Source organism: Harpegnathos saltator, unplaced genomic scaffold (assembly GCF_003227715.2).
Source record: "Harpegnathos saltator strain DR-91 unplaced genomic scaffold, Hsal_v8.6 scaffold132, whole genome shotgun sequence".
Lineage (NCBI taxonomy): Eukaryota > Metazoa > Arthropoda > Insecta > Hymenoptera > Formicidae > Harpegnathos > Harpegnathos saltator.
The window spans coordinates 1,215,079-1,242,063 of record NW_020229909.1 but is presented as its reverse complement, the minus strand read 5'-3'; the positions used below and the strand labels follow the sequence as shown (position 1 = coordinate 1,242,063).

The following is a 26,985-nucleotide window of genomic DNA, read 5'->3' as shown; positions in this document are numbered from 1 at the left end:
ACGCGAAAGCAATCGCGACGACCGTCGAGCTGCGGCGAGTCGTGGGTGATATAGAGCGGATCATAATAATTGCCGAAACTTGCTTCAAAGCGCGCGAGGGCAGGGAGACTGCACATACCCCTTTCCGTGAAGGGTTGTAGGTGAGAGCCGAAGACTGTCGGAAGGGTCTGAAGGATCGGTCCGACGGAGTTGGGGGGGTGAGTCGAGAGTGCGCAGGGGAGGAGGATCGCACGGCCGAGCATCGTGTCAGACGCGTTCGACTCCTCTTTCAGTCACCTCCTCCCCTCGATCAACGTTTTCCACCTTGAACCTCCTTTCTTCCCCTGACCAGAGGCCCCGCTTCGGCCTCGCCGTCGCGCCCTCAGCCGCCCCCGCCGCCTCGGCGCGCCGCGGAAAGAGAGACGTTCGCCTCGGCTCGGCAAACTTGCGCGAAACTTCGATGCCGGAACTCGTCCATGGAACGGAGCCGTCGGGACGGCGAAGCTTTATAGTCTTCGCCGGTAGGAGCTCGCAGGCACGCTGATCCGTATCGCCTAAACGAGGTTTGGCAATGGCGCTTAGCCCGGGTCCGCCCGGAGAAAAGAGTTTCATTAAAAGCGGGTAATGAGGCAGTCAGGACCGGGCTAGGCACTACTCGCGAGATTCGCGTTGTACGCGAGGGGCGGCGCGGGGGGCCGCTATTATTTTGAGGAAGAGTTCGATTAGCGTGGCCGACGACCCCTCTCGGGCAGGGGTTGAAGGATCGCGTCGGCGGTTTTCTTTTTGCGAAAGTTTCGCGACGCCGCGTCGCGCCGCGCCACGCCGCGCCGCGCCGCTCCGCTCCGTGACGGTAGATTGTCAAGGAATTCTACTCGTCGGCTCTCGGATTCTACTCGCTCCTTCTGCCACGACGTGTTACAGGATTTACCGTCACGGGATAATCATCCCCCTTGCCAAGGGGTTGCACACGGGTTTCTTCCAACACACACACACACACACACACACACACACACCAGCGCAATTTCATTCGCACTTTCGGACGCGCTGGTCGATCGCGCGTCTGCAATCTGCAAAATATCGTTACCCACACGCACGCCCACGCAAATATCATGTTATATAATTTCTTGTTTTCGATTTTGCACCGTCGCCAGCTGATGGTGTCAAAATACGTACGATATCCCGTTCGGCATCCCGATGGGGGAAAAAAACAGCAATAAAAATATATACCTCGGGGGATATTGTTTGCATCGGCAGCGCCGAGTGCATCGTGCAGGGGCAGGAGGGAGAGCCCAATCGGCGAATAAGCCGCCGCGCGGTGATCGCAGTAGCTATCAACGGATTTTGCGATATCCTAATCGACAGGGCTAGGTAATCGAGGCGTTCCATCGAGAAACCGTCGGGACACGGGGGATTAGTCGCTTATGCGTGTTAAGCTTTCAACGAGCTGTTACACGGAGAGCTCCATTAGGCCAAGCGGCCGCGATACGACGTCAGTCGCGCACTTCCTGACAAACTGACCTCTCTCGCTCTCTCTCTCTCTCTCTCTCTCTCTCTCTCGCTCTCTGCCTCTGAAATTACCGCGACCAGCGTTCGCTCGGCGAGTCGACGCCGCGGGCGATAAGCGCATCGGATCTGGAATTCGCATCCCAACGCGACGCCCACGCACGACGACGGGTCTATTTGCATGTTGCGACTAAGCGGCGCTGCGAAGCGCTTAGAAGCGCCCGTCGAAAGAATGGCGCGGCAAAAGCTCGCACGCGACGCTTCGACGAGGGATTAATCAAGCGGGATTGTGTTTCTCGCAATGAATATCATTAGACTCACCGAGAGAGAGAGAGAGAGAGAGACAGAGTAACATTAACCATTCATCAGTCTCTCCCGCGCGACTTCTCGCGAGTTTGCAGTCGTGACTTCCTCCTGCCTCTTGCGTAACCCCTCCCCCTCCTCCGGCCCCCTCGTTATTTTTCGGCGACGGGTAAATTTGCCAATTTGCACACGCAAAGTGCGAAGAACGAGGCGGCGCGGAGTGTTTCCCTCGCGCGCGCGAATTTGTCGAATTTCTCTTCACGGGGGCAGAGGCTCTTCTTCGGGGCGAGGTCGAGAACCAAGATGGTGAGGTTGCGATTCTCAAACATACGGCCGACAAACGTGCGGCGATGCAGCTGCTGCTGTTTTCCATTTTCCAGCGTTATTACGCAGCGCCGATCGTCGATTGTTTGTCGGTATTGTTCTAAAAGCGTACGGCAGTTGCCGGCGATGCCTTATGCGCACATCAGAAATGCAATAAACGCCACGCCACGCCACGCCGCGCCACGCCAGCCAGCATCGACGGCGCGGTGTAGAAGACGCTAGAAAAACACGCGAATGTGTGCGAGAGTGGGTGCGCCGCCGCTTGCCGATGATTCAGAGAGCCGTTGCACCGTTATTACGCGCCGGGACGCAACGCCGCGCCGTATCGCTTTTCGCCGGCCGCGCGAAAAACTTACGCGCGCGACGCGGTGCCGACGAGTCTCTTTCGGCCCGCACGTCCTTCTAATCTCCATTTTTCCGGAGCGGGCAGAAAGCTCGCCCGCAATTCTGCTCCGAGCGGGGAATCTGCGGGAATGAGGAAAATGGCCGACGTTACAGCGCGGACGAGAGAGAGAGAGAGAGAGAGACGCATCATGCTCGGCCTTTGCTCGCCCACGTTCGCTACCACCTATATATATACTTTTTTTTATGTAGTAGTATGACATAACTTTTAGACTTTATTTGTTCACGCGCGGGGACGCAGTATGAAAGATGAACGCTGTCACGCGCGCGTGACGCCGCGGTGGTCGGCGCGGAGGTCGATAACACCGTTACAAAGTGGACGAGTTTCCAAAATTCTCGGGCAGGATTTGTAGCTCCGCCGCAGCTCTGACCGCGAGCCACGCGCGACTCGTGTGTGCGTGCGTGCGTGCGTGCGTGTGCACGCGTATCACACGAGCGATGACCGAGGCCGGGTAGGAAGAACAATGGGAACGTGTCGGAGTATCAGAGGGATCTCTCGCGTTTGCGATTGCGGCCGCTCGAGAGAGAGATAGATAGATAGATAGATAGAGAGAGAGAGAGAGAGAGAGAGAGGGAGGAGGGGGGGAGAAGAGAGAACGTGCACCTTGCGTACGTGCACTTCGACCGCGCTGGCGGCGGCGGCGGCGGCGCGTGCTACGCCTCGCTGCGTTTTAGAATTATACCGGAAGTAAGATGCGCCCCGACCGCGGCAACGGCATCGAATTAGTTCCTCCTTCTCGAGTGCGAGCCGCGGCGGGTGGCGGCCCGGGTAGGGGGTGAGTTAGGGCGAGTATAAGTACAGAGCCGCCGGCCCCAACGTCGGTATACATCGCGGAAGGAGGCCTACCGTTGATGACAAAATAGCGTGATTACGGGCCATCAAATAAACACTAGACTTACCGTTATTCCGCGCCACTAGCTCCTTCGAGCTGCGCCCTCCTCCTCCTCCTCCTCCTTCTGGCCTTTCCCTCCCACCGCCTTCGCCCGCTGCCAGCAAAGCCGTCGGCCGTGATGCCAACAACCCTGCCGCCAGGTCGGGGGCGGCGGAAGGCCGACAACGAACAAATACTGACCTCCTTGGGCGCAGCTTGAAAAGTGCTACCGGCGGTCGAAGACGGGAAGCTACAAATTGTCTCTCATTCGTCGGTTGTTGTTAGGGCGCACCGGTATCGAGGACGAGCTTGGAAAAAGTTCCACGGAGGTTGCACGAGAGGTGCACAGTCTGTGTACGTCGTGGCATTGTGTGTGTGTGTGTGTGTGTGTGTGTGCGCGCGCGCGCGCGTACACGACGTAATGGGATTGATAATGAATTTGAGATCGCGCGGGCGCGCCTGAAGGCACGGTTGCTTAAAGCCGAGAGATTGCCGAATCGCGGAGGTCGGCCGCGAGACGATATCGCGCGGCGGCTGTGACGGCTGTGAGGAAATGGAAGAGAGTGCCCGAGTAAGACGTTTATTACGTAAGCAGCATTGAATGTCTGCCGTCGATTTGCGATACACTGTAGGCGTTTTACGCGATACGCGACGCGCGCGTCTAAATATAGATCGTTCGTTCGACCGATCGATCGATCGATCATGCCGCGGTGACTTGAAAATGATAACGCCACCCACAGATGACTCCGCTTGCTCCGACCGTCGCCGCGCGAGACTCGTCCTGTAATCGCGAGAGAGCCTTGCCTCGCGCGCTGTTTAATTTTTTCCTTTAATTGGCTAATCACGAAATTATCAGCCCCATAAAGCTCGAGAGAGGCGCCAACCCTTTGCGACCCCTATCGTCGACGGCGCCGGCTCCCGTGGGGGTGGTGCGCGGCGCTCTTAATTGCAAATTGGTGAAATAATTGAAACAACTCTCGTAAAAATAGTTGAAAAGTCGTAATTCGGTCGTAAAGGCTGAAAACCGCAACGAGCCACCATTACCCTCCGTCCCTTTCCTCTTTCCTCACCCAACTCGCTGCCTCGAGAAAAGGGTTGGCGGTGGTGGCGGCCGCGGCGGCAGTGGCGCGGCGGCGGGGGCGTTGGAAGAGAGTTCTGTCGGATTTTGATGGGGTTTGGGTAGCTCGATCTTCTTGGCGGATAAGCCTTATGGTCTCGTGGGATGAAACTGCACTCTCGGATGAACGCCGCGGAAAACGGCGCGATCGCTGAAGCGACCATTAACGTGGCGAGCGCAATTTGCGAGTTGCTGTTACTCATTTCTTTACGACGAATTATACCGCGGGGAGGGACGCTGGTGCAGAGACGCAGCGGTCTCTTTAAATGTTCCTTTGAAAACTTTCGTTGTCTCGTTTTTTGTCACGTGTAAAAAGTAAATGTTGCATTCTGCGGTGTTGTTTCGAGTCAAGAAATATCTTCGAGGAACGCATAACGACAAATTGGCGAATATTTAATATGTTGTTGCAACAAGTAACAAGTGCTTCCTCTCTCTCATCCCCTACCCTCCCCCCTCTCCCTGTCTCGCGCCCGTGTATGCTCTTTGGGCCGCGTACGGCGCGGCAAATTTATTTATTTAAATCAACTCTCACGCGTGCGTTTAAGTGGCTCGAAGTTACGAGCGCAGACAGCGCGGCAAACACTAACGACCCACGCGCGCGGCGAGAAAAAAGGGGGAAGGATAGCGAAACTGTGCCAAATTGGGGTTACGGGGAACTTCGCAACCTGTCCATGCAAAATTTATCGCTTCATTTACATGTTACTGTTCGGCTCGTGCCGCGCGCGCTAATACCTTCCACGATCGATGAATTATTCATGGAATGAATGCCGCTTCTTCGCTGTGTGTTTCGACTTATTGTTAGACTTTTTCTCGTATGTTGCAAACGACGGGACGCCCGCATAAAATTGGCGCAGTTCTTTCGTGTCGATAGCGAAAGCAGCATGAATACATGAAAATCGCTCGCGGAAACATCGCTGCCGCGGTGCTGTACCTTCCATATCCGCTCCCTCGACGGTACGTGGCAAACGCGACTGTTTGAGTAACCGGTAACCGGAAAGGAGAAACGGACGGACGCAAACACTGATTTTTTAATCGCCGACGTCTTCAATTTGCGCATCAAGAGGCGCGAGGAAAGGGGTGCGCATCGACGTATCGACGAAATGGAAGGAAAAGAGAAGTGGAGGGAAGAAAAAACATCTCTCTCTCTCTCTCTCTCTCTCTCTCTCTCTCTCTCTCTCTCTCTCTCTCTCTCTCTCTCTCTCTCTCTCTCTCTCTCGAATCTCGCCGAATCGCCGGCGAAGCGAAGGAGGGTCACGTGCGTATTTCACCCCGCCCAATCTGCCGATGTGAAATCAGGCAGTTTTGAAAATATTCACGTCTACCGGTTGCACGGCGCGGCGCATTGGAGCGCAGGGTGGAGATTAAGTCTCGGTTATATTTCTTCCGGCGGAAGTAAAATATTTGAGCGCGCCACTGCGCGAGAAATGCGGGCGATCGGGTGTTTTTCTTCGGAAAAAAGGGCGGGGGCAGAGGAAGCGGAGAGAAGATTTGAAAACACGGAAGGAATTTCCCAGCGCCGCGATATTAGCGCCGGTGTTGTACCGACCGCTGTTATATTTGATTGGGCCGCTCGTGTAAGAACACCCCCGAGCTCCTCCGATCCAGCCCCCTCGACCGCGCTTTGCTCATCCACTCCCTCGGTCTGCGCAGCGAAATGTTGGTTAAATAATATCCGCGCTTCCAACCGTAATTATCTCGCTCTCAGATTTTCTGCCTCGCGGGGGAGGCGGAAGGGCAAGTGGTTGGCCGGGCGAGTCTCGCCGTAAGAGGCAAGGGGCGGATAGAACTTCGAGATTGAAGGCAAGACTGGGGGTGTGAGAGGCAGGATTAGAGATAGTGCTGATATTCGCGCTACAGACATTCGGAGATGACGGGGATTTTATTAAACGCGCGCCCGCGTCTTGCCGGGATAATACTTTCGCGCGCGCGCGCAGCTCATCTACGACGTTTATTTATATCGCGCTGTTTGTACATTTCGCTCTTCGCGGCGATCCCTTAAGCACGTCGATCGTCTCCTCGTCGCTTCGTGACGTCAGGACACGAAGAAGTTGGCGCGATGTTTGCTTCGATTGTACGTGACAGATGAACGAAACAGCCGGTGTGATGTGTATTAGCGCTGACGGGAGTGGCGGTGAGCAACGAGTTCGCTTCGTTAATTCTTTCTTAGAACACGCTTTACACACACATATACACGCGCGCACATAAAACAGTAATAATATCTTGCCATTTCGCTCGCAAACGGATCGAGCAGTCGCGACTAGATCGTGCGTACTCATTCGCCGTTTTTCCGTCTGCGAATTTTCTCTGCGAACGAGTCGACTCGCCGCCAGTGGATCGCCGATATATATTGTTAAAGCGACTACTGTTAAAGCGACCGTCTAATGTGTGGAAATTCGTTTACTCGCGCGACTTTGAACTCCCAAGTGTCCTCTCCCGCGATTTCGTATGACACGCCGTATGCGTACAGACGTAATCGACGATCCGTTAAAGGGATCGCAATTACAAATTTAAGGGTGTTATTTAACAACGTCAGGGACAGCGACGGCAATTGCGCGTTATTATAATGAAAGGTGCGAGAGGCGCGGCGTTAAAAAAAAAGAGAGAGAGAGAGGAAAGAAAAAGGAAGAAAAGCGTGCTGGATATCGCGCGTTGCCAGAAACACATAGGAGGAAGCCTATATGGCCGGCACCATCGTGCACTTCCACGCGATCGATTTTAGCTAATTGCAAACCGACGCTATATAAAGCGCGCGCGCGGGTTGGAGGGAGACAAAAGATCGTTGAAAAGGTGGCGGCAGGGGGTTGGAGGGTCCGCGAATGGAACGGGAAATATGCAAAGTGTTTACGATCGTGCAACATGCTGCCGACCCGGCTTCGCTTCTCCCTCCCTGTCGCACCCCCCGCGCTTTTACCACCCCGTCTCGTCGAGAGGGACGCAAAGCCCGCAAGGAAGCGCGCGACGTTCGCTGCTTCCGTTATTAATGTACAAAGGCCCGAATCCCAGTTCACACCCACCTCTTCATCCTTAACGTGCACGTTGTCGGAATTTTTGGCCGGCATTCTACATCTTACATAATTGTACCCCCCTGTTCTCTCTCTCTCTCTCTCTCTCTCTCTCTCTCTCTCTCTCTCTCTCTCTCTCTCTCTCTCTTTTTCCTCCTTTTTTTCTATCTGTGTCTGTCGAGAGTGTGAGGGACATTTTCAAATAAATAAAACCAACAAAGAGACAGAGCGTGGAAGGGACAAGCGTGGGGCTCGCCAGGCTGAAAAAATAGAGTGCCGTTATTCGCAATTTTGCTATAATAAATCGCACGAACGTTTTTATCGGCAGAACAGAGAGTTATGCGTGCTATATAATTGGGTATTTTATTGTGTGTTACATATTACTTTCAATAATATGCAATACGGATTAATTTTTATATTATTCAGTCCCGTGCGCGACTGTACGAGACATTTTTACACGGTATTTTAATAATGCATGCGCCGCAACCTATCTGCGTTTGAATAATAAACGATAACCCCGTAACACCTTATATCGATTAACAATGGGCTCGTACATCCGGAAAATTAAGGCTGGTGAAATCGGCCTTGTCCTTCCTAGAATTGAATTTAGCACGCGTGGAAATGTGTCTTGCGCGGGCAATCATTCGCGCGGTGCCACTTCGCGCTTGGACTCGATAAACAAATGAGCAATTTTCGCGAATTAAACGGAGAAATTAGAAAAATATACACACACTTTTAAATGTTCCTTTCCGAAGGAATCAAGCCGGACTTCTGCGCGTATACCATACGTGTGTTATCGCGCTGTGCGATGAATCCCCGACGCTAGCTAGAGGGGGGAGACCAGCGTAATGAAATTGAAACGATAATTTCTCATCGATATCACGCGGATGTTTCGTCCGTACGGCGTGCATCTGTCATTAAATGACACGGCCGGTCGTCTCTCTTCTCGAAATAATCGATCCAATTATATCTTTGCAATTTACAGCGAGGTAAGGCAAAGGACACGCCCTCTGCGGCTCGGTCTCGCCGCGGCTCCACTTATAAAAACGCAATTTCCTTGTAACAATATAGCATAATAAATGCCGAGGGTTGCTTTCTCGGGGGTGGTTGAAGAGCCCACTTTCGCCAGGCGTAGAGCAAGCGGCGAGCGGCTACGATTCGCCATTACAGTTTGTAATGTACTTACGTAACTTCTGTTTATACACCAACTTTTCTCCACCCGCACTTACCCCGTCTCGGCTCTGCCTCCTCCTTTTGCCCCCCCCCCTCCGCCCCTCGTGCTCCCGCCTCTCCTTGTCGCTTACAACGGCCCGTTTCATCCCTCGCCCGCGGCGTTTCGCTCTGATATCATTTTTAATGTCTGAAAATTATCTCCACCATCTCCACGCTTCTACCCTTTTTGACCAAAACGCTCCTCTTTACCACCCTTGTCTTGTTCTGACGGCGTGCTCGCTCGCTACATTCTTTGTTACTACTTGTGTCACGCGACGCTCACACATCACTCCAGGCCCCGCCGTTGTACTTTCCTTCTTTCCCTCTCAGCTTTCTTCATTTACATCACACTCTTCAGATACTCGAGCGTCGAGTCGCGAGTTAAACAAATAGGCATACTAAATGAACGAATGTAACTTTTTTTCGGTTTGCTGCTCTATGCTGGTCTAGAGGAAGAGAGAAATATCGGAGAAAGGGACAGGCAGTTATATAGTCTTAGCCGCCGTGGAAAGATGCAAACTGTTGTGACAAAAACGACGGCAAGGACGAAATAAGTGGCGAAATAACTGACCGCTTCGTACGCAAGACGCGGGATATTATTTGTGTGGTCGGGATATAAAGATTGCAAAAATGTTCATCGGATTTATAAAGCGACCGGGAATAAATAAACTCGTGCCACTTCTGCGCGGAGTGAATTATTATTTAATGCGGGATAAATAAGCTCTACTAATAGCTTTTTCTATAATGCAGGATTTTGCATTTTGTCTCGACCAAAGCGACCAAATCGAAATGCACGTTCATAATGCAAAGTGTATAAATAAAAATACACTAATTCGCGCGGGATGAGTCCTAAGAATATCCCTTTAGAAAATATGCATGTCAATTTTTAAAGAGTAGAGCAGACTGGAAGCTGCGGGAATAATGCTGAACAAATAAAAGAAAAAAAAAGAAAAAAAAAATAGCCAGGCGAATTATGCCGTTGATGAAATTTCTATAATTGAAATTTCGCGCGCGCGCGCGAGAAATACCTCCGTATGGACTTATTTAGACAAATGTTCGTACTGCTCGTCGATTTAATCGCCGAAATAATCGACTCCGGCCACGAGCGCATTCTAACGACTAACCGTTTATTATATTCAAATTTTTGACGACCGGCGCAAAAAAAAAAAAAAAAAAAAGAGAGAGAGATTGTCTCGATCACGCGCCGTAATTGCGATGATTCGATGCGCGTAGTTGATCGTGTTGTGTGCCCGGTGCATTTTTCTCGTTTTAGGTCGGTCATGACATTTCACAAAGAGCGCAGTTCCGGCTCGGACGGTAACGATGGGGATGAGGCATGGAGGCTGGAATGCAACTGCAGTTCAATGCAACTGCATTGAAAACAAGCCACGGCGCATCGGAGCCCCGGGCGCTTATAATCGTTATGTTTAGTCGCTTGTGTTCCTGCATTTTCCACGGTATTTACACTTCACTGAAATCTCATGAAAAAATGATAAAATAAACACCGAACCGGGCAACGCGCGCGGAAATAGGATATCGCGATATTTATTCTGGCTTCGTGTCATGCGCCTATTTATAATGGAAGGCATTTACTAACCCGGCTGCATATTTTATCTTTCACTGTTGCCGTAATTCTGGATTCTGGAATATCGTCGTCGCGAAAAAAAAAAAAAAGAAATGACGCCGCCCGTGTGGGTCAAAGCGAATACTCGCCGGCGAGTTTCCCCCCCCCCCCTCCCCCGATGATTTCCAACGCACCGACTGTATGACTGTAATGTAAGGAAATTATGATACGTCGTGTCGCAACGTCCGTGAATAATAATTTCGCCGTGCTTTCGCGACGATGCATTTGGTTGGCTTACTGAATTACATGCTAATAACTCGACTCATTAATGGTAATTATTTTCATCGACGAACCCTCCCGCGTCGCGTACAATTTTCCAGGCCAGTGGCGCTCGTTGAAATGATTTTTTCAAGCGGTAAGAATATTAATTGGTCCGTAGCTTTAATGTAATTTCTTTTCGCGTCTGCACCGTTCAATCGGTTCTCGATTGCATCGCGGACAATAACAATGCGCGTTATTATTGCGCGCGCGGAAAAAAGAGAGGAAGAGACAGAGGCAGAGAGAGAGAGAGAGAGAGAGAGGGAGAGAGAGAGAGAGAGAGAGAGAGAGAGAGAGGGAAAAGAGAATCGTCTCGTCAACTTCTCTCGCGGGCTTTAAAAAGCAATATAATCGGTCGCGGATAACGTCATCCGCGAGCACTTTGCTCGTCATATAAACACCTCGATGAAACGGCACACGAATAAACTTGAGTCAAAGGAGCGATTATCGTCGCGTCGTATTTTGCTCGTCGATTTCGTCGGTTCGCGCTGCTCCGCGCTTCGTGTTTGTGCCCGGCCACATCCGAACGAGCGGCGCGACACTCGCCGCGAGTTGGACGGCAAAACTAAACAGACCACGAGGCGACGTTAAAGTGATGGCGCGCGAGTTAAACTGACAACCTTCGCCACTTTCCCGGAAGCATAAGCTATCTCGCGCGCGACCTGTCGCTTTTGCCGCGAGTGTATTTTCATTGTCGCTTTATCCTCTCCCTTCGATCGGTAACGCGTCCGTGCGTCCGCGCGTTCCGCACGATCTCGCCGCGGTTTGATTGTTTTCCGAATGAATGAGACGAAATTATAAATAGACCCGCGGAACGATTTTCCGCTGCCGCGTCGTGTCTCTCCACACGCGCGCGACCACCATCGGACGCGATCAGCCGATGGAAATTACGCATCATCGCGCGAAATGTTCCGCTCGCTTTGCGCCTGTCAATCCGTCCCGAATAAATGCGCGCGCGATCGAGTAAATTTATGCCAGCTCTCTAATAACTGGCTATTCTAGAGTAATTTATCGATTCGCAATGTTTCGCATCCCCGCGCGCATCCTCGCGCGCGACCTGCTCCGAACAAATCCGAACAATTTTACAACCTCGAATACGAAGCTTCGAGGGTCGTTTGCTAAGGCGATACGCGCGAGGAAGAAATCGTAAAAGTCATCGCGCTAACTTCGGCGTCTCGCGACTCGCTCGGCTCTCCGCGGCTCTCCGCGGCTCTCCGCGAATTCGGGCCGTTCCTCCGCCATCCGCGAGGCTCTATATGAATTATCACGTCGCTCGCGCAGCGATGCAGAACGGCGGGAGGCATCTGCCCGAGCGAGAGATTGCAGCCGGGCTGCCGGCCGAGGCGGGTGTAAGAGGCGTGAGTGAAACGGCTGAACACCGGTAAACAATCCTCCGAGCGGACCGGCCGGCCGGTCGGCCGGCCGCGGCCCATCTCTGATTGCTAATGAATCCTAACACTATTATGCATATAACAACTAAAAAAAACTTAGGTCGGAGCACGAGGGCAGGAGTCGTTGGCCGTTCGCCCGTGTCTTCGCCTCTTTGTGCTCCCGTCGCATCGCGCGCGCGCGCGCGCGTATGTGTGTGTGTGTATGGGCGCGCGTGTGGGTGTGGTGGAGCGCATGCAGCGGTGGTGCGTGTCCGTGCGTACTTGTGGGACAAAGAGTTGTGCAAACACGAGTTTACCAGCGGGGAACATTATTGCCCCGGACTCGGGGCAAGTTACCCGTCAGGCACTTCGTTAGTGCAATCCTTTTTGCTCGTTACCTTGCCGGTTACTTCGACCTCGATGCGTTACGATCGTTACGATACCTGTTTGTACGTACGTACGTACGTACGTACGTACGTACGCCTCTCGGCCCTCTCGGCCCTCTCGGCATACGCGCAAATGCCTCGCGAATAGGACGAGAGGCGACGCGCCCTGCCGCGGCCTGCCGCGGGCGCGTCGAGATTTCGCCGAGCGACGAGAGAGCGCGGCAATGATTTTTTCCTTCCTTTTCTTGCCGGCGCGCGACGCGCGAAATTGCGTTTGTACGTGCAAACGTCACGCACTCTCGCCGCCGACTCGCGCGCGCTCTTCCTTCTCACTTCACGCATGCTTCGAAGCTCGCGGTAACGCACACGGTAAGGATGCGTATATTGATCCTCGGTAAATACTTCGGCACGTCACGCCACGCACGAGACAGTTGTTGCTTGCAGCAACAATCCTTCCCAGGGGGATTCCTCCGCGATCCTCGACTGCCCGGGACTTGTTCGGATGCGGGGCTCCAAGTCCAAGTGCGAGCGACGAGCCCCAAAAGCATCTCGCGCGAATTTTATTATTTTACCCGAACGTTCAGCAGCGCATCTAGCGGAAAACGTACACAGCCACGCGCACGTAAGATCTTTCTACAAATTTTCCTGCCACCTTCCGTGTGTTACCTTCAGGCTTTGAGATTCAGACGTCAAGGTGCGCGCGGCAAATGCCCTCTGAAATTTTCCTCGTACGATTCGGCACGCAACTTTTGCGCCGGGCAAACATTCGCAGCAAATTAACAGCTCGAGATGTCAGGGTTTCATGTTTCTGTCGATTTCCCTGTGGAGCAACGCTCCACCAGGTAAGGCCGGTGTCTTGTAAAGTTGTCAAGTGTCCCCCCCCTCCGCTCGCACGGACCGGTCTCTCCCGATAACACGTGGTCGGTAAAAAAAAACCGCGAGCGATATCACGCGTTCGCGAAAATATATAAATTCACACGTCCGAATTAGCCACGGGGGTATCGGGGATGGAGGGGGCAGGGGGGAGGACGATCGCCGCTCTCCGCAATTTTCCGAAGGCGCGCGTTCGCGCAGCCGAATGCGTTTATTGCTTCTCGCAGCGTCGTTTCGCAACAACAGCACGTAACGTGCATTAACGCGGCCGGGGCCTGAGAGAAGTAAGACTGTAAAAGGGGCTTTATGCAGCGAGGTGTGCACGCGATGACGTGATTCTATCGATTATTAAACGAATAATATGCACTCGCTCGCACTGCCCTGTACCATGTGCATCGAGCCACACACACACAGGCAATTTGGGTATGCATCGTATGCACGAGTTTATGATCGCGCGAAAATCCGGAATGTTCGGCACGGAGTGATACGATGGAAACGAAATAGAGTTCCCCGCGAAACTAATTTCATGGAACGGTTACAACCGACGCCTCGAAAATACCGTTGTGGTTTTCTGAAATTAGAAGTTACACAAGGGAGGATTTTTTCTCCCGCGAGCGCGCGCGCGCGTTCGATTCTCGGCGTGGCCGCGCGCGACCGGTAAATATTTTTAGCACGCGCGCGCGCGCGCGCCTTAATTAAGCGCGAAAGGTATTCCGCCGACGTGGGAAGTAACACGCGCGCCTTCTCGCGATTTTTACCCGTTCCCGTAACGACACCCGCGCGACAGCGTCGCGCATCTCCGGGTGAATTTTTCCGTGCTGAGAAACAACGAAAGCTTCTGCCGTTGACGCGATAACTCGGCAATTTTCCGCGATTAGGGCGCGAGACAATGCTGGACAATGAATAATTCGTCGCCATTGTACGCGGAACTTGACTGGAGAGTCAAAGTGAATTTTTGACGACTGACCCAATCGGGGATGAAAAAACTCGGGAAACGGTAATTTTCTGAAAATCTCCGCGACCGCCGTAAGACGACAGCCGAGGGCGCCCGCTCGTTCGGTCGTCTCGAGCGCGCAGCGTCGTTGACAAATCGCGGGCATTAATCGCGAATTTTTCGACGCTCATTCCTTCTATTATGATGCCCGGTGCACGAGCGTCGCGCGAGGTTTCAGGTGCGTCGGGGACGAGGGAGAGTCGATTTATCGCAAAACGTAGGAAGAATCGAACGGAAGAGCCCCGCGGGGTCTGCACACGGCGCGCGATGATCCACCGCCACCCTCCCCCGCGCGCGCGCGCGAGTATGTACAGAGCGAGTCGAGAGGGTGCAACAATAGCGAGACAGTTACTGTCAACACACTCGGTGCACATTAGTTGTTTCGCGGAAGCGGCTAAAATGTAAAACGAGGATCCCCGGGAACAAAAGGAACGTAGCGGGTGGAAAAGGTATAGGATCAATACAATAGTATATTTGTACAGACCGACTGATGAGGGGTGGTGCCTTGCAAGTGGGAGGCCTCGCTCGGGGTCGACGATGCCTGTCCGGGTGGGCATGCCTGTTGTTTACAGCGAAATGCAGGAAGCGCAGGAGGATCCAAAAAAAAAAAAAAAAGAGAAGAAGAAAAGAGAAAAGGAGAAAAAGAGCAAGAGAAAGGGAAGAAGCTCGAAACACGCAACTCGGTTCGATTTCAGTGCCGATTCACGGACTGTATCCCGAAGAATATGATATTACGCGCGCGCGGGATCTCGGAAATTTTCCGCAAGGTATTCCCGGCCGCTCGCGCGACCGGCGCGACAGTCGGAGTTAGCCCAGTTTCGCGTTATCCGTCTCGAGGTCTCCTATCTCTTGCACTCTCTTGCGCGCGGCCGGGGCGAAGTTCGCGCGTTTTAATTACGAGAGATTACTTCGGACACGATAATACAGGACGGGATGACAGCAGCGGCGAGCGGCGGCGGCGGCGGCGGCGATTATTCCGCAGCGGGGACGAAACGTGTGACACGTCGCTGGGAATTGGAGCGAAATTGTCAAAGGACCCGCGCGACGTGTCATTAGAGCGCGCGCGAAATCGATAGAGCAGCACATATTTATGCACGTTCGCCCGTTGCGAGGAAATGCCTCGCGAGCGGAATGCACAAGCTCTCGCTTGGCGCTGGTTGCATGGGACGGGTATATTAGTTGTTTACCGTGTAAGGCTGCCAAGGAGGCGGGAGGAACGCGACTAACGCCGCAATAGTGCGTGCCACAATCGTCATAGCTGAAAACCACCATTATCGTCGGTTTACGCGTGTACCGCGCGGCTGAAAACATGTTGACGGTGTCGTGTGTACGAAATGTTTAACCATAGTCGGCAAATCGTTCCGGCATACCCGCGATATCGAATCTCTGCCGCACAAACAATAATCCGCCATGGGAATTGTTCATATTCACTCCGGCCCGGTTAGCAAAAATATCACGCGAGTGCGCGTCGCTGGCTTAGACACCGCGCGTGCGATCGATCGGTATTATTTCGCGATTCGAGAGGGCGAAAGGAGTAAAAAGCGGCCAGGGGTCCTTTATCCTTTCTTTTCTTTTTTCTTCCGTCTCAACTTGCGCGCGTCCTTGTGCTTTTTTGCAGGACTCGATGTTGACCGTTCTCATTATGCGCTATTAGAGCATGGCGCGCTCTGCGGGAGGGGCGAACCGCTGGGATCGCAAAAGTAGCGTGTAGCGCCGGTGGAAAAATGTCTCAACAAACATGCGAACCGCGTGTGTGCTCGCGGTAGCCTCATTTATGCCGATGTATAAGCATAATACGAGCTTATTGATCTAGAGGGTATAATTATGGTTCATGCGAGAGGCAGAGAGAGAGAGAGAGAGAGAGAGGGAGGGAGAGAGGGATGTGTTTTTTCGCGGCAATTACCGCATCGAGTCCCGCTCGTCTCGCTCGACGAGTCCTCGACGACAATTTTCCCGGCGCGGCGGAATTTTGCTAATCGCGCGGATATAGTTTTCCTACATGTCCGAATATTCGCCGGTGGCGTGTACACGCGGACGCGGCGCAGCGATCCGATGGCCGATCGATCTAAATCGCGCGCAGTTAAAATCATCATTAATACGCTTAATCGGGCATTCCGCGGGACGAAGTGCAATGTTTGTTTTCGCCGCGAGATCAAATTGTAATTGTTCGCATCGATAGGAATGAAAATTGCAACGAACAAGGTGGTGGGATCGCGGAGGCGAGCGCGAGCGCGCGCGCGCGGCGGCGCTAGCAACAATTCTCGGCCGAGCGCGGCCACTCGAAATCATTATGTCGTATCCACTACATTTGTTCAACCCGCTTGCGCCCGGCCGCTCGTCTATGCACGCTGGTATGCACGCATTTGCGTTACGAATCCCATTCAGTGGGACAAATACGCGCGGCCCTGCCCCCCCCCCCCGCTCATTCGGCCGAAGCTCTTTGGCTTTCCGCGTTTACCGACCCCCGTCCCCCCCGGCCCCCGCTTGCGCTAAACACGGGTATAGGGAAACGTAAAGAATTGTCCACGTTACACGAGTCACGCGTTGGGTTCGACCGGGAGACGTCAATCGGAGGACCCTCTCGGCTGGCAACGAATCTTGCGAACGTCTCCTCGTTGTCCCATCTCGTAGTCGAAGGTTTATCGGTTGGAAAAAAGAACAGAAAAGAAGGGAGCAGGGTGCTCGCACCGGATTTTCGACAATTTGGAAAATTGACACCGGCGCACCGAGTAAGTAGAAACGGCCCGTGTATATTTCGGCGCGCGTTATCCAGCAATCGATGGAGTTATGCGTGTATAGGCAGAATTGAATTTACCAAGTGCAGAACATATAACGTAATACTAGCGCGCAACGGGTTTGATAATTAGCAAATATGCAATACCTATGATTAGGGTAATAGTTTCGCAAATAGAATATTTTCATTTGACAGGTATGTGTTCTCTGTGACGTTTACGACGAGCTTGATGGGCAACAAAGAGCTTGGTTTGCAAAATGAGGATCGAAAATCAAAGCCCACTTAATAATACGCTGATGAAATCATTCGCGCAGGTATGGCCGGGCATCGAAAATGTCAGACGCTGAGAGGTATTGTCCGTAATATATTTTTGATTAAGTGGCCGGAATATCGGCGATAAATAATAAAACGATGCACTTGTTTACGGGGAACCGCAATTGAATCAACGCGAGTGCGTCTGTGCGCGCCGGTGCGCGCATTCGCGAAAAATCAAACGCGCGCCGGTGCTTATGCGGATGTAACGGTATCGGTAATACGGCGTAACAGGCGAGATTGACGACCGCGCGTTGCCACGACGGAAAGATCGCTGAAATAATCTCGCCGTTAAAGGCGGAAAAATCAAAGACCGCGAGGCGAATTCCTCGTTTATGAGTTTATGAGTTGTGTTGCCCGACGGAGCTGTCTTCGGGCTGTTTTCAGATCGTCCTTGTCAACCGATGTTGCCTCAGTAACACTCACTTTGGCTCATGGAGAAGCTCCATATATCATCAAATATCCATTGATTAAACAAAAATTCGTCCCGTGTACGATCGTCTTTATCTTATTTTATTTCCACATCATATTTTGACTCCCGCTTGTTCATCAGACGCGAATACTCTTGCGTTACGTCAAACGTCCCGGAGCTTTGTTTCACAGAAGTGACCTCTTGATTTACTCGCGAATTTATCTATTTTTCAACAGACTTTAACGCTAACACAATATAATTGTCCTGTAAGCACGCGAGAGTAGTAGCCGTCGAAAACACGCTAATAAATTAACAATTAATTGATTTGTCCATTTACGACGCACGAACACACCTAACACGTCTCGGCCGGTCGTCTCCATCCGCTTCGCTCGCGAATCAATGAGATGTGAGATAAAATTGCATTTACACCCGTTGCGGCATGAAAAGGAGGAAACGGCCGGGCGCGCTCTCCCTTCCCTCCCCCTCACACACACTCTCCCTCTCTCTCTCTCTCTCTCTCTCTCTCTCTTTCCCTCTTTCTCGCGCGCTCGATTTGAGGGGGTGGCGCGAAAGTATTCGGTGACAGTATCTCGATATACCCCGGAGACGTTTTCTCGCTGCCGCTAGGGCGGAGGGGAGAGGGTTGAACCGAAGGCGAGACATGGCAGGGCGCGTCGCAAAGGACCCGAATCTCAGTGTGTCCCTCGATTCCCCGACGCCTTCCTGAAATAATCCTCGCGGACGACACGTCGGGCAGACGCGTGTGCGTGCGCGAGAGGGGGGTGAGACTTACATATGACAAATTCAACGCGCTCCTTCCAGCCGTTCCTTCCTTCCTCTCGCTGACACCTATGGCCCAGGGCCACACTGGGTATTATTATTTTCATTCCTTCCCGCATATCTGTCTGTCTGTCTGTCTGTCTGTCTGTCTGTCTTTCTTTCTGTCTGTCCGTCCGTCCGTCCGTCGGTCGCTCGCTCGCTCGCTCGGTCCATCCGTCCGTCCGTCCGTCCGTCCGTCCGTCCTTCCGTCCATGCGCGCCACAGTTCCTCCGTCTGTCTCTCCTCTGTCTAGCTCTGCGCCTTCTCCCACGCTGCGAGAATCTCTTTTCGGATGCTTTCGAGCGCTCCCCCTCAAGCGAGCCTCCTCTCTCTTCTACCACCACCCCCGCCTGCCCACCACGTAGGCGAGACGGGGCTCTTAGTTTTTTGCGCGCGACACGTGACTGAAAGACCTCGGGGCCGCCTTTGTTGTCGGGACGTTGTCCCGCTCCCGCGCGCGCATCCCGCGGAATTCTTGTCGACGAGCGGCTTTGCGAGGGTGGAAAGTGGAACACCTACTGTAATTGTGCGCGGTGACGTGTGTGAGTACACGTGTGTGCGCGCGCGCGCGCGCGCGCGACAGCTATTTCTTTCGCGTACCACGGCGATACCGCCGCGAGATCGATCACCGCGAAGGAGAGGCTCATTAGGCCGGTCATACCATAGGGTGTGTGGGCTTGCAATTCTTGGGATTCAATTCTGAATTATGGATTGCGCACGCGCGCGCGCGACCGTAGAGCGTCCTTTTATGTGTCGGGCATTACCGTACGTTAGACGACGCTCGTCCACGTGCGCGCCGGGAAAGACAGCCGATGAATAGAAAAAGAAAAGGCCTTTCCGTATGCAGGAAAAAAGAAGGAGGAAAGGAGCGTTTAATCCTTTTTGACTTAGCGATTTCAATTAGAAAGGCACATATTGGGTCGTATGAATAAAGCGCAGAAAAACGCTATGGAAGCGTGTGTGATTAAAAGGGAGGATTTACTATCTGTAAAAGCAAATTCTTCCGTAATGGAAAACGCTGCTTTCCAAGGCTGCAAATATCAGAGAGAGAGAGAGAGAGAGAGAGAAAGGGGAGAGAAAGAGAGAGGTCGCGCTTACTTATTTAGAGGCACAAATTTATACGAGGAATGATTATCAGCGGTAAGAGAGGGGGGGGGGGGGCGCGTCGCGCATTCCGATGAATCAGTTTCACTGGTGCTGGCATAAATAGTAAACAAGATTACGGCTGATGCTGAATTTACGAGCTGATCCGAACGTGATTACGCCCCTCCCCTCTCCGAGTCGCGCGAGTATGAGAACATCGCCGAGGGGGGAGAGAACGAGGCGGCCCCCGCATTCTTCGTACTTCGAACGCACCTTACGCTCCTAAATCACATTAGCCGTGTGCCCTTTTTACCCCTTCCTGCGTTATCTCCCGCGGGCTCGTCCTCCGTTCTTATTTTATTTGTTTCGCTTATCCGCGCCGTTCTTGAGGCTCGCCGAGATTTCGCGGCAATTTACTTTATGCGCGTTACGTCGTTTTCCGCCCTCTCGCTTCCGCCCACTGCGGTATACCCACCTCTACCCTAGCCGTCTCTACCGAAGACTCACCCTAGCGGTGTTCTTATGGAGCCCGACAGCGTCCGACGCACACACACACACACACGCACGCACACGCGCGCGCGCGTGCGCGCGCGTACGCACGTACACAAGGGCGCGTGTTCGTTTCTATCGCCGAGGCGACCCCCGAGTGTTCTCTCTTCTGCACTTATTTCGCGCTAATTCACCCCTCAAGACCGCTTACGCCTCCCACCGCCGTTTCTACCGAACAGGTTAGCTTTTTTTTCTCACGTGCCGCGAAGCAGTTCTCGTTAAGCGGTTAAGGGTGAACTCGGTAAAGAGGGGCTGTAAATTCATTGACTGGCGAAAATACCCCTCGGAATTCCCAGAAGCGTCTTCCGGGCAATCCGACGTTAGACTTTGCCCGGGATCGTGGGCCTAAATCGCCTAAGGGGTGAGATCGTCGATCTCAAGGTCCACGATGTAACGAACGGTTAACGCTGGCGCTTGCAGATGCGTTTATCATCGGGTAAAAAAGGGGTCGGGAAAGATCATGCGAGGAATCCGGAGAAGACGATGTCCGCCTCCCACTTTGCCAACGCGGGTCTCTTATGACAGCGCTTAAAAATAGAAATCGCGTTCGCGCAACATTTCGATATATTGCTTTACGTCGCGCGCGAAGCTTTTACAAAGCACACACACACGCGCGCGCGCGCACACACACACACACACACACACATACATACACACATGCGTACCCGTTTCATCCGATTGCGCGGGGAACAAATAACTTTCGGCGGTGACAAATAAAGAGCTCTCTCCGCCACTCGACGCGAATTTCAATGGCCGCGTTCTAGATAATTATCGCTGCGTGCCACGAAGCGCAAATCACTCCGGCAACAATCCCAACCTTCTGGAAGAAAGAAAGCATCATCCGCACTGAGGTTCGCTATCTTTGGAGTATGAAAATATTTTCGCTGAGTGGTAAATGCGGGTGAATGCGCGGGCGTGCTCGCGTCGTAAAAATAACACGCGATGTCCGATGGAAATTCGTCGCCACATCCAGAAAAGCGTGCTCGCGCGCGCACGCGCGATGTCCGATGGAAATTCGTCGCCACATCCAGAAAAGCGTGCTCGCGCGCGCACGCGCGATGGCCGATGGGCGAGTAATCGACGCGACGTCGAGGATCATTCCCTCTCGAAATACGACCGCGTATAATTATCAAACAAAATCTACAATCCGAAGAGAGATAGAGATACAACGAGATCAAGAGAGAGAGAGAGAGAGAGAGAGAGAAGCGGGGGAGACAGAGAGTGGAGGGCCGCGGCGGGGCATTATACACGCATTTACATTCGGTACTTGACAAGAGCCAACAAAGGGGCTGGCTGCCGGAATGTTCACCGTAAATAAGCATTACGATATAATTTTCTGTCACAACAATGGCCGGCGGTGTTACAAAAGGTTTAGCCACGAGGCGGCCGTCGAGCGCCGCCGCGGACAATGAGAACGACCGCGTTACGCCGTAAATTGATTTGCGAAAGCGTTCCTGAAAAAGCCCTCCGGAGGGGGAGAGAGAGAGAGAGAGAGAGAGAGAGAGAGAGAGAGAGAGAGAGAGAGAGAGAGAGAGAGAGAGAGAGAGAGAGAGAGAGAGAGAGAGAGAAAGAGAAAAAGAGAGAGTGAGAAGGGGGAAGAGCCGCTGCCGTCGTCGCCGTACGTGCCGCTAGCTTCGTACGGGGGGAGGGGGGGGGTGGCGCGCGAGCTTTCGAGCTTATACCGCAAAAATTACGTCGCGGTAGGGATTGTATTTATGTTACATAATTACGCCACGCTCGACCGGTCGGATAGAGGCCGCGGCCAGAAGGGGGAGGGGGTGGCTGCGGCGCGGCGCGGCACGACGGTGAGCGAGCCGAGGGGGTGGAAAAAAGCGGCTGGCCGAGGAAAAGTTTTTCGGCGGCCGGCCGCGCTCCGAGCGAGCGAGCGAGCGAGCGAGCGAGCGGCCAACGCCATCCGGCTAATGAATAGAAATAATTCTCGCGCAATCGTGCTTTTCGGTAGTTTTCAATTAACACGCAGTCGCCCCTGCCCCGAGTCGAATCGAACCGAGCCGAGCCGTCTCTAGAAGCGTTCGCGCGCGCATAGGACGCGCCGAATAACGCGCGACACGGCGCGGTTTTAAGTTTTTATGCCGCGAGAGAGAGAGAGAGAGAGAGAGAGAGAGGGGGGAGCCTCAGCGCTCGTAATTATAATTTTCCGCCGGGCAATGGATGCGCGCAGGCCGCTTTCGCCTTTTTTTCCTCTCTTACCGCGATTTCGCCCGAATCCTTTGTCCTCTTTTTCTCTCCAGTGGGCTACAGCCCGGCCTGGAAATATGCACCCTGATTTCTGAATACGCGTGCGATTCTCCCGCGCGATGAATCGGCGGCTCTTTATCCGGCCGCGGACTCATGAGCACATTACGTCCGCCGTAATACCTCCTCGTTCGCGTTTCGAAAATTGCATTACGCTGCGTGAACAATAGATCGCCCGGTCGCGAACGAGGTATGTCTCGCGAGATCGCGTATTCCCCGGCAAGACTTACTCCGCGCTCGGCTTCGATCGTGTGGTGCGACGCGAGCGGAGCCGCCTCGCGTCGGGTTTCTCTCTCCGTCTGTCCGCGCGTCTGAACGCGCGGAATCCCGCGAGACAAATCGCGGCCGCTCTCGACCGCTGATCCCCGCTGATATTTGTCCCTCATCGGGCCATTTTGCAAGATTCCCTATCTGCCGGATAGTCTCTAGGCAAGAAAAGCGAATTCGGACGGGCCCGTAGACGCGCTTGGACACGCACTCACGTCGTCCACGGGGCTTGACAAGGGGATGGCCCTCGTGATTCCCTCGGCTTGTTGGCCGGGACGTGCGGAAGGGTGTAAGGCGGCAGGCAGGGGGTACGCGGGGACGGGGCTCTCTCCCGTGGGATAAAACGGGCTATCGGATGTGAAAGCCGCTGCGTGGAAATGTAAAAGCAGCCTGACAAATCGTTTTCTATTACCGGCCAGCGGCTGGGTCGCCTCTTTATATATCGGCGGTATTACCGTCACGAGCTGTGCTACACGCGGCCGGTATTCACTCGATGTCTTCCTCAAGATACCTCCTCATGAAAGATTCCGTGGATCTTCCCGTTTGGCGTCGCTCATTTCGATCATCTCGTCGCGACGCGCTTGTATTCGCGCTCTGTAACGTCGTCGTTCCCGGGGATTTCTTAACGTTCGCGCTCACGTATCGCTCACGTTGCACGTGCGTAACGACGTGAAATTCGCTTTTGATTTGCAATTAAGTGCGCTCGTTACTTTTATTGCGGCTAATAGAACGATTGACCACACGGAATTCCCAGCGCATCTCTCCGCCCTCCGACACGATATAATCGGCGCGTAATCATCCCATTGTTTGCCGAGAAATTAAATGGACAGTGCGCCGGAGCGTTGCCGGAGTGCCGGAGCGCGAGCGAATGTCACACACACACACACACACACACACACACACACACACACACACACAGCATCCGATAATGCTATTTATTATTGCTGCTCGCGTTTTTGTTCAAGCAGACGTTGATCGCGGACAGCCGGACTTTGTCTGTGCCTCGATCGCTCGAATTGCGCTCCCGCGCGATCGATCTCATTCGCCACTATCGCGATCAATTTTATTATCGCATCTGCTGCAACGGCAGGCTCGTGACGACTTTCAACTCTCCGTCGTGAAACTTTTATCTCCCCGCTTCTCTGGCCGATCGCCTTCGCTCGCGCGTATTTCCTCGACGGCGATCCCGCTGCTGCGACGGGAGCGCTCTTTCCGTGAAATTGATACTGACGCGATATATCCCGTCGAATTATGCGAACGAGCTCTCTCACGCGCGCGAGCTTCGCGACGCGTATTGCAAAATAAATGACCAGTATTTCTCTGTAGTCCGAGGCCCTCGGGACCTCCTCGGAATTTGCGCGTGAGAAAATACGCGCGCAAATTAGACGCGATAATACGTACCGCGATCGCGTTGGGATAAATAATACGCGTATACAAGGAAGTCGATCACAGACGGTGAGAGAGCGGCCATGCCGAGAATGGCTGTAATACCACCACGGCGACTCGCCTCTCTTCACGATTGTATAAAATATTTATTTATAATTAGTACAAAGGCAAGGGAGAGGAGGAAGAGAGAGAGAGAGTGAAAAAAAGAGAGAGTGAGAAAAAGAGAGATAGAGAGAAAAAGAGAGAGAGAGTGAGAGAGAGTGAGAGAGAGTGAGAGAGAGTGAGAGAGAGAGAGAGAGAGAGAGAGAGAGAGAGAGAGGGTGAACGCGCGAATTATTTTCAGCTGCGCGACCGCGCGCGCGCTACAAAAGTGAATAAATAACGTAAAAATGTTAATTGTCGTCAGCACTGGGCATCACTGCGAGAACACAAAGGACAAAGGTATAATGATATATCGGTGGTATATATTATTATCAGTTTCAGGGAAACGTAAATTTCCCGGAGGCGGGAGAGCTCCCAGCCGCGCTCTCTGCCACGCTTTGAAAAATAAATTCGAACGAAAGAAATATCAATTAACACGCTCAATAACGCAAGCAATATCCCGAGCGTTCATCCGAAACCACCCTCTACGCGGTTAGTACGCGGCCAGGCAGCCAGCCAGCCAGCCAGCCAGCCAGCCAGCCAGCCAGCCAGGCAGGCAGGCAGGCAGGCAGGCAGGCAGGCAAGCAGGAACGCGCCGCGTTGGTGTACGAGAGGATAAAGCAACCCCTTCGTGCCCTCCTCCCCCGCGTCCGTATTCGGTCGGCAGCAAATAATTAGTATCTTAGTAATATCGGGAATGCGCGCGCGTTTAACGTTAGCGTGGCCAGCGCGTCGGCTTCTTAATTAATTGCGACGGAATGATTTCGCGCTGCGCGCTCGATTCAAGTGTTTATCACGTTTATCGTTTCGCGTTTATTGCATACGCGCGCGGGCCATCGCATCGGGGAAGCACCGTCGCGCGATTATTCAAACGTCACGCCCGCCGAGATATTTTCGCAATCCCCGTCGCGCCGCCGCACCGCCACATGCGTTAATTGATGCCCCGCTGCTGTTAATTGATGTTTATTACGGGGGGGACTTTCGCGTCGCGCGTGTCTCCCGCGAGAATTTTTCCTCCCGCTCGTTATTCCCGCCCTCGGATTACGCCGCGCTCGCGGCGCGACGGGCTCGATGGTGTCGAAGAAACGAGTCGGCGACTATTAATTGGCGGGAACATCTTTTGTGCGTCGCGCGCGCGCGCGCGAGTCGGCGCGCGTCTGCTTTCCCTGGAACAATCAGACATTCCCGTCTATTCAGATCCGCGGCGAGCCAAGCTGGGGAAAAAAGCGCGGCGCGGCGCGGCCTTCCTCTCGTAACGGGCTAACTTCCGCCCGGCGCGGCGGAAAACCGCGCGCGTTACACCGCCGATAACGCGGGCCGTTGCAATTTCAGTTTCGCTTTAATTAGCGCGCAATACTAATGTACAGCGCGAGCAAGCGGCCAATGAACGCCGCGACCCGCAGCGGCGGACTGCGGATGGCACATCGGCTGCTCGCACACCTCGGACTGACCGGCGCGCCTCCGCAAACAGCTGGAAAGCGACGCGTGTCTGTCTCGCACCCTCGAGACCGAAGCGGAGTGAGGAGAAAATCTCGGGTCTCAGTCCCGTTGTATAAACTCAGTCCGTCGGGATGAACGAGCCGCGGTTGCAAGCGACGTCGTTAAGATGCATCGTCGATTGCGCGCGCGCGCGCGCGCGTGAAATAAGTAAAAATAAAATAAACAAAATGTGTCGGTGACGCTCCCCGATGTGAGATTCCGAGCCCTCCCCTGCGATTTGTCGCATGGGAAGTTGCGTGGTCGCGATTCGACGCGAAAGCGATAATTCTAAAGGTCTTGACGGGAAAAGGATCCTTGGGAAAACGACGGCGTAAAATACGCACGGCGCAGATAGGGAGAGGGTTGAAAGGAACACGTGGGATCGAGGGCGAGTCTGGTTCCCCTTCGCTTTAGGGGACAAACGAGACATCGATAATCGTGTTTGTTGTACGACTGTCGATACGAAACTTCAGGAATGCCGCTCAGGCAAGAAGCAAGGGAGGTTTACGACTTAAGAAGTATTATGTCAGCCGAATATTCGCGCGGCGTCCTCTCCGTGTCCTTCCCCTCCCTCGCCCAGCTGCTCCGCCGAAATCGCGGTTCCTTATATGCATCGGGGGTTCCACGACGCCAAAATTTTGACAATGCTCGTCGTCAACAGCCATAACGTTTTAGGGTCGCCGCGTAGGAGGGTGATCTCTCCGATCTCGCGAATTTACGAAGGCCGGAAGAACTCTCGGCGCATCGCGTCGCGTCGCGTCGCGTCGCGTCGCGCTGCGCCGACCGCGAAACTTTTAGTATTTGTTATTTAAACATTCAGGAGTCGCGACGCTCCTCCGATCGAAGACTCACCGCAGAGGCGACGCTTTCCCGTCGCCGGCTAGCCAAATCGATGCTACTCGGCTAATCGGTCCGCTTAAATTTGTCTGGGAGAAAGATGCGTTTCTGGCACAAATCGCGGGTCCCCCCTGCCCCTGTCGATCAAGTGTAAGAATATCTTTCGACGTAATTCACTTTCTGGAACTCTTTTGCGACAGCTTCTCGCGATTTGTTCGGATAATTGCCGCGCGACCTCTTAGATTTAAACGGCACGACAAAACTACTAAAAGTACTTTAACTCACATCAACAAGCCACGTCACTGTGTCTCAGAAGCCAGGGAAGTATACACCACTGACCTGAAACAAAATCGGACATTTCGATTGATCACAGCCCGCACAATCGGAGATGCTCGGCGATAGTTCAGAAATACGAGCGACGTCGTTAGGACGGACGTCGTTAGAGAAAACTATAAAGAAAGCACAAAGTATCGCGCGCGTCTACCTCCTCG

General features: G+C 53.3%; 1 protein-coding gene across 16 annotated transcripts in view; it reads right to left on the bottom strand.

Annotated features, from left to right (window-relative positions):
- Positions 1-26,985, bottom strand: part of FoxP (forkhead box transcription factor P) — a 284,858-nt gene that overhangs the window by 159,592 nt on the left and 98,281 nt on the right. The window contains exon 2 of one of the 16 annotated variants that reach the window (XM_025307961.1): positions 26,780-26,833. The exons of the other annotated variants lie outside the window; for them this stretch is intronic. The gene's annotated coding sequence lies outside the window, so the exon portion shown is untranslated. The remainder of the gene's footprint in view (positions 1-26,779; positions 26,834-26,985) is intronic. 16 annotated transcript variants of the gene reach the window in all.